At 43.5% G+C, this 8,179-nt stretch overlaps 1 long non-coding RNA gene across 2 annotated transcripts; it reads right to left on the reverse strand.

The window, feature by feature from the left end:
* Positions 1-4,225: 4,225 nt before the first annotated feature.
* On the reverse strand, positions 4,226-7,977 carry LOC109755528 (uncharacterized). 2 transcript variants are annotated; one of them, XR_005760826.3, is made up of 6 exons: positions 7,231-7,977; positions 6,378-6,442; positions 5,990-6,288; positions 5,777-5,882; positions 5,221-5,306; positions 4,226-4,581 (listed from the first exon to the last, which is right to left on the reverse strand). It is a non-coding gene; the product is annotated as an uncharacterized lncRNA (long non-coding RNA). The 2 variants fall into 2 exon arrangements; XR_012188203.1 differs by lacking the exon at positions 5,221-5,306 and adding an exon at positions 5,577-5,672 and having other exon boundaries at positions 7,231-7,925.
* Between the last annotated feature and the right edge of the window lie 202 nt (positions 7,978-8,179).

An 8,179-nucleotide genomic window follows, 5' to 3' on the forward strand; every position in this document is an offset into this window, starting at 1 on the left:
TCTAAAATAAGCATGAAAAATTCATGTCAAATATTAGTGCATTCTATGAACTAATATTTTTTGCATAGAAAATTCAGAAAACCGGATAAATAGGGTATTCTTGGGCATTACTTTATTAAAACTAATCTATACCTAATAGTAAAGAAAATAGATATTCTTAGTCCGTCATTCTATTTTATAGAAAAAATCCCGATGTTTCTGACATTAAACCCGCAGTACATATCAAATGTTTTTTTTAAATACTCATATCTTCTAAATTGTAACTCCAAATTTGACATGTTATATATGAAATTTGATTAGAAAAATATATAAAATCCGAATATGATGTTATTTTACCTGTTATCCATTAAAAAATACTATCTAGGCTGTAATCTTAATCAACAGTGCATTATCCGTCTTTCTTTCATATCGGTATTGATCCGGATTGTGGATGAACATCTCAGCAAAATCAGGATTGGAGATGAAATTGAAGATCACTTGCCTGTTTCTTTGCACGTATTAAATCTACATGCAAGCCGTTTTTAAATAGAAGACATGGGAAATCTTGAACTTGCGCTTTTGTAGGCAAAGATCATCTTTGTTTGGGCCGTAGCTACAAGTATTCATATTATAGACCATTTTTTCAAAATTAAGAGCGTGTAGTATTCTTTTTTCCCGTTGCAACGCACGGGCCCTTTTGCTAGTTATAACACAGAATAAACTAAAGTTACCGAAGGTTGGGCTTACGGAATTCCTCGACCATATGCTCCTAAAAAAGAATCCATTAACAAGGTTGATCAAGTCTCATTAACGAACTATTTCTGAGTGGCATATTATCGAAGAATTTTTATACAACACTATGTTATCTATGCGGAGACGAGGGGGGGGGGGGGGGGCGTGGTTGGCAGCCTAAAAGGCCGTCGCATTTTGCCGTTGGCCTACCGCTGATCCGGTCCAGTTTAGCCGTTAGAATTGTCATATAGTACTACATATTTTCTTGCGTGGTATGATCCACTGTAAAATCTCACATTTATATACAGAGATTTTAGAATAAACTCACTAACACTAACAATGCACGCAGCAAAGCTCCAGCTTTATGATAGTTGGAACTGAAAATCCAGTCCCAAGATCGGTATACTGTGACCAGTCTCCTCTTTGTATGGTTATGCATGGGGAATCACTAACCGGTCACACTTCTCTCACATCCAGCCGGGTCGGTGTTCGTCTCTCTGGCTGCCTATTCCTCCCTCGCCAGTATCATTGTTGGTCCATTGAGCGTCACGAGTTGGTGCGATCTGGAGGCAACTGCACTGCTTGCATACTTTGAGTTTGCGATGGGGCATCGACCTCATGAATCCTGCATGCATTGGCAATAAAAGTAACATGATGACGTGCTAATTTGCCAGGGCTTGGTTGTAATGAATAAAATTTGCATCTCTCATCTCGTTCACGTTCGTACGTGGTAGTAGTAGTAGTAGTACAGGTAGGAGCATGTGATAACGTGGGATGATGTGTTCCCTGCTGTAACAGGAGATGCGCATTGATGAAGAGCAGGAGACCGCAGTAGAACTCGATGAGGTCCTGCATATCACGGAACTGGTTGGCCATGCTCCTGTCCCACCGGACGCGGCGCCACAGCGTGCTGCTGGTGTAGTCGTCGACGAGGCCGGCAGCGTCGCCGAACGCCTGCACCATGGGGCCTCCTAGCTCCGAGCAGAGCAACGCGGCCCCACAGCACGTCGGCAACTGCAGCAGAGCATGGAGCCTGCGGTTGCACCTTTCGAGCCTGGCGCACTCGCGCTTGCTCTGCGTGATGCGCAGGAGGCTCGTGCCCACTGCGACGAGCAGTCCGGAGATCTGCGCCAGGTTGGCGGCCTTTGACAGGATATCCCACATCGCTGCCGCCATCCCCATAGTCGCCGATCGATCGATAACCTAGCTAGCTTTTCTCTATATGGACGTGTTGGCAATGAAAAGCATGGATCCCCTGGACAGGATTTATGAAGTTGCAGATATCAAACATGTCGTCACATGGACGACCGGTTGACACACCGTATACTCGAGAAAATCATCGGTACAATCGTAAAAGCTTCGGTACAACCGGCAGCTGTTTGTTTTGTACGCCATATAGTACCTATATTATACTGTTGGGCATCGGTTCAGTCGGCAGCTGTTTGTTTTTTACGCCATATATGAGCACCTATTATATTATTGTGAGCATTGGTGCAATCAGCAGCTGTTTGTTTTCTACGCCATATTATACCTTTTTTAATAATATTTATATTAAAGTGTTTTTCGTTCTTGTTGGGAGGTACCACCGGCCTCCTGACCAAAATAGTGTTCTTGGAAGTTTCAATAAAAATAGTGTTCGTGGAGATCTGCCGTTCATGATTGCAGAGGCAAGATCAGCCGTTCACAAATTAACAGCGTCACGCCCCCTGCGGCTCCATGTCCCTCGTCCTTCTTCACTGTTCGCACGAGAGAATCCAGGTATCTTAGCTGCGCTTACGCGGCGGTCCAGCATCAGAAAACTGGAGCACGAGCCAGGGGAAGAAGATCTTCCTACGAAGATGTGTGGTAGATATGTAATGGTTCAGCCTTCCGTCAAGGTGCAGATCAGAATCAGATGAATGCATGTGTCTCGAATATGTCACTTATATATATGCAAAACCAAGGGCCTTATACACAGCGGAGGGCTACTCCCTATCTATATACATCAGAGCGGAGCAACCGATGAATCCCATGTACATGGACTTTAACTTCCGGTGGAGTATGCAGATGAGCCCGGGCACCGAGACGCCCTACTTGATGTGTCTTTACTTCCTATATAGTATACAATTCCTATGTACAGTACCTTTGCAATGGCCTGTCGACGGCGGTTTGTTTACTGCTGGTAGCGCTTGTTATCGCCGGCGCGGTCGGCGGCTGAGAGCCTGAGGCAGAACCTGCACGCGCGCTTGCAGTGCTGAAACTGCTGCTCCTTGGGGAAGTCCTCCGTGCCCACCGCCCGCTCACCACGGCGCCGTACTGCCCCAACGGCTGCGCGTACACTTATAGGTGGGGCTGCTCATGGACGGCCACGAAGGCGGGGAAATGGGCCTGCAGCTGCCAGCCGCGGGGACCGCCTGCATGCGCTCCTTGTGGAGGCTGCAGCGGAACCAGCCGGGGTGGTTCGTCGGGGAGCACATGCCGGACCGACAGATCTTGGCGGCCGCCGTGGGGGAGATGAGGTTAAGGGCGAAGCCGTCGTCGACATGATGAGAGATTAGAGAGGTGGACGGGCGGTGGCTTTGGTTTGGGTAACCAGAGACGCGAGCTGGTTGAACCCAATTTATAGGCCGGACAGGAAGAAACAGGAACAGTTTGGTAAATTCTGGGCGTTAAGAACCTGGAGTCTGGCCGAGTTAGTAATTAATTAATCAAAGGAAAACCATTGTTAATTAAACTCGGGTTACGGGCGTGATGCGGTGGGCGTCTGAGCTGTGGGCCCGAGCGGCAGCACACCGGAATCGGGCTGCGATTCAGCAAGTAGGGCGCATGCCAGCGAGAGTGGATTTTTGGAATCCGGATGTATTGGAGAACCTTATTTTAGATACTTTGAAAAACACATTTAAAGTTTCAGAAAATTCTGAAAAAAATTCGACGTGATCATATGGATATATATTACACATATGTAAAGTTTGGTGAGGAAATAAGTAAATATGCGACCTGTACAAAAATGAAAAAATGATGATTTCCAAAAAACTAGTAAGCGTGCACGTGCGTTGCACGTATCGTTAAAAAGTTGTGGTTTGATCTATCCTAACCTCTCCTACTAAACGGATAAAAGCATCTACAATTGGACTATGAAAATATGACCCACCCCCTGTATGTCAGCTGGCACATCCGAACAATGTCTGAACGTGTCCACTTTGAACATCATTTGTCTATCCATGCGGCCAGGTCCCCCAAATTATCAGTCACATGCATATAATTGGTTGGGATGGAGAGAGAGAATAAAGAAAGAAAAAACTTGGTCTGAGGTGAGCCGATGTAGCAGACTGCCTGAAGCCTTGAACAGCCTCATTTCTTCCCCATATGTGGAATGAGTTTGAGGGACAACCGACCCTTTTCTACTCTCTTGGGTGCGGCGGTTTGCTCCCCACATCCTCCGACACCACCCGGAATAAAATGCCCTCGTCTCCTCCGACCTCGCTGAGGCTTCAATGAATCGAAAAGTTATAAACAACGTGCCATTCCTGGAATATTTTATCTTTTGATGGAAACAACAATCTATTGGTCATCATAAAAATAGTGTATGATGTTAGTTACAAATAGCTAACTAACAAGATCAGTGTATTCACCTAAATTCTTACCAACACTGTTAGTTCATGCACAAATTTATTGCTCTCCTTCCCTCACACACAACTTCCTTTAAAATAAAACCAGGTAACCAAGTCTTCAGATGGTTAATCTCTTCATAGATGTTCCCGATGCGGCATATTGAGAACGTCTTGGCCTATATGAATTACCTTTTACCAACAACTTCAAAACCACAATTCTCTGATTTGGAAACCACAATCTCCCATGCTTTGGTCTTCTCAAGCAGTATAATGATACTTGCTGCCAAGTGAAACATACAAATAGCTAAGAAATATCAAGATGTCCCACAAGATTACTAATAACAAAGAGATCGTTTGCATATATATCACTGGATTTCTACTTAACAAATAATGGCTGAAACTTTGCTTTAAAATGCAATGCTTGAATGTAGCAAAAACTCGTTTCCTTTTCCGAGAACATAGATGAGAGTTGTGTGTATATAAATATATTAAGAAGAGAATAGTACATCAACATAATGAAGGCCGACAAGAGCAACGACGCCACAAAGTTTAAACAACCGTGAAACAAAGGAAGACACGACCTGAAACTACACATTGTTGTCTCTTCAGCAAAATATTTTTCTATGAAAAAATCGAGCTATAACTTATAGGTAGCACAACATAACTTTCCATATATTTCAAGTTTTGTCAGACCACAACAAGAGAGCAATCAGTCTCAGACTGATACTTGGGGAGAGGCACTCCAGCAGTGCCATAAACTAACTTCAATATGCTCCTTCTCTCTTACCAACACAAGGTTTAAGCTCAACTCACCCCAAAGAGAAAAGTGAGCTATAAACTTTAGGCTAAAATATACATGCAAATGTTTCTCATATAAACTGGAATTATATTGAGCAGAAAACTTCATATTGAAGCTGACCTTATGTTTCTATAGAGAAGAGACACGTAAAAATATACATCAGCATGCATCTAACAATGAGGCAACCACTTGCATCATGTTTCTGTCTACAAAAATTTCAGATGTACAAAGTCAAACGATGACATTACTATCATTTTTAAACTTTCACCATTAGTTATGCAAACAAAGTGTGTGTCTGTTATTTTCCACAAAGAGCATTACAAGCATCACAAATTCGACAAGCATGGGCTGAAGTGTTATAACTGGAAGTAAATAAAAATAATAATGGTGATGTAAAGATTTGTTCTATGCCCTCACGAACTTATTTTCTAAAGCAGACAAGAGATGACTCCTAAAAAAATCTGATTACCTTTTACCTGAGTTTCCATTTTTTTAATCAATAGTAAGATGTTTTAAATCTTGTAGTCTCAACTAATGCTGATTTCAAGATGTGATATGGACCGTTAATGAAGCTGCAACAATATGGAGTAAAATAATTTACTGGTTTCAGTCAAGCTAAACCTAAAAAGGAAGGCCAATTATTTACTGGAGTTACAAATTCAGCGTGACGCCTTACTTTGCCGTTGGCTTGGAAGCCTCCCATCCCATCCTTGTTTATCCCTTATTCCACCCCTCTTTGTTTCCTTGAGCTCCTCCCCCTTTCCCTTTTCCTCTTCATCATCCTGCAGCAAAGCAAACCGAGTTTGAGATGCATCAGACTTTCACAAATAAAAAGGTAACTTTGGAACTTCATATAATATTTCTTCTTCTCGATGTAGTAGAGTCCAACCTTCTGCAAGTAGAGTCGGGCATAATTACTTTCTTCATATACTTATGTTTGCATAATTACACTCCCCAGTAAAGTATGAGCAGTCAAAAGCTTCAATAGTATTGTATATGTAGCAGAAAGGGCATTACAAATCTGAAGCATGTGCAATATGTATAATTCATTGCACTGGAGGCAAAAGTTCAGTGGTGTATGGTAGAAGGTAGAGTAAGGGGAAAATACAACATCAAGCTTTGCTGTCCATATAAACATTGTCGATTTTCAAAAATTGGTGACTGATTTAATCAGCATCTCGGATATGTCTGCAAACAAGAAAAAAAGTATTACAAACATCATGATACTCCAATGATGCATAAATTACAAAAGAAATGTCGTTGGAAGCAGACCATACCTTATGGGTCCCGATGAATGTTCTGACCTTGGATTCCAGAAGATGCATACTGGAAGATGCATACGCTATTTACATGCATTAAACATAACTTCTCATTACAGATTCTTTGCTACGTAAATTCATAGTAATTAAACAGGCACAACTCTTAGCCCATCTTCAGTAATTGTATATAGCTAGAAACAAAATAGAACATTAATTCTCATTACAAATTCATTATGTGACTGTCTGCAGTACCAAATTATCAACCTCACTAACTTAAAATTTAAAGTTGGTACAATACCTATATGTTGAGCTTGTAAACGATGGCCTACTGGCTCATTGTTTTGATGATTAGGCATCTGCCGTAGGACAAAATAGTTCAACGGAGAAGAAATTTGTTGGAATATATTTGTGAGCTACGCCCGAAAGCTTATCTAGCTCGCTTCTTCGTGCATGCTAGTCTCCCAGAAATCAATGAACATGCCTGCTTCGAAGCATTTGTATGTGCATGTTGCTATGGCTGAAAGCACTTCAGACGTACGACATTCGCAAATTACTACAGGAACTAAATCTGTTTGGATCTAAAAATCAACTCTAAAATTAGTGAAGAGACCTCGTGGGATTAATATTTCATTTATTGTGATTAACGCTAAAAATCAGCTAGATTGATTTGCACAGCAAATTGCAAACAAATTACCCAGATCAATCAATAAGCGTAAAATGAAGCGGCCAGATCGATTCATCAGATTTTTATGTTTCGTTAGGATGTGGCCAAATTGATTGCTCGCAAAATAAATTCCATTGGAAAAGGGCAGTTGACCCAACAAAGACATGAACGGGACTGATTCTAATTACTAAGTTGCAGGAAACGTACCCATGATGCGGACGGGCAGCTGGAGACGACAGACAGCCGACGAACATGTATTCAGCTTTTGCTATAACAAAATTCCCACACAACAAATGGATACAATCATTAGCCAGCAAGAAAATATATTTTACCCATAATCTCCAACTATCATAAACATCGGTACAAACTTGAAATAATTTTTTGCTTGACTTCCTGTAGGCATTATAACAAACACTTAAGAGGTCAGAAAATGCTTGCTGCAGCTACCACGTCACGCGCTGATGCCCATGGCGGAGGGTTACAACAGGCTAGTAGTGCATGGGGTCGGTGGGCACAGCGGCGAGCAGGTAGCCATGGGGTGGGCGGGGCAGCCCGACGAACATGTGGAGTGCGCCTCTCCTTGAGGAGTTGGACCTCGACAAGCTCCTCGCCTCCGGAAGCAGGAGCCTCTCACTTGGCGGCGGCGGCGGCGAGTACACTGCTTATTCATCTGCAGCGACAGGTGTGCGCTCTCCATGGACTGACTCGTCGTTCTTCAGGCCGCCGCCCCCTCCGACGCCGGAGGATAGGCCCCCCGCCTGTGGATCCATTATAGGAGGGCCTGTAGCATGACGACGGGAGAGCGCGGCACGCGTGGGGGCGGCACGGGAGCTCGGCGGCTGTAGGGCAGGGCGGAGGGGACCGCGGGGGCAGAGCTATTGGGAAGACGATGGATCTGGAGCAGAGAAAATAGCGGGATAGCTATCGTGCAATCGTTGCGTAGATTAGAGTGTCGTGGGCGGGGCCGCGGAGATCGAGGGATGCAGAGGGCTAGGACGGTTGGCAGACAGCGGCGTCTGCTCGGCAGAACATCCGATCTGAGTCGTTGATCTAGGTGGCACACAATTCGCGTAATATAAACGGTAGTATGTGATTAAGTTGATTTGATCGAAGGGTCCTGATTACTTTGTGTACAGTTTGTTGTGTAACCTTAGAG

Source organism: Aegilops tauschii, chromosome 6 (genome assembly GCF_002575655.3).
Source record: "Aegilops tauschii subsp. strangulata cultivar AL8/78 chromosome 6, Aet v6.0, whole genome shotgun sequence".
In the NCBI taxonomy this organism is placed as follows: domain Eukaryota; kingdom Viridiplantae; phylum Streptophyta; class Magnoliopsida; order Poales; family Poaceae; genus Aegilops; species Aegilops tauschii.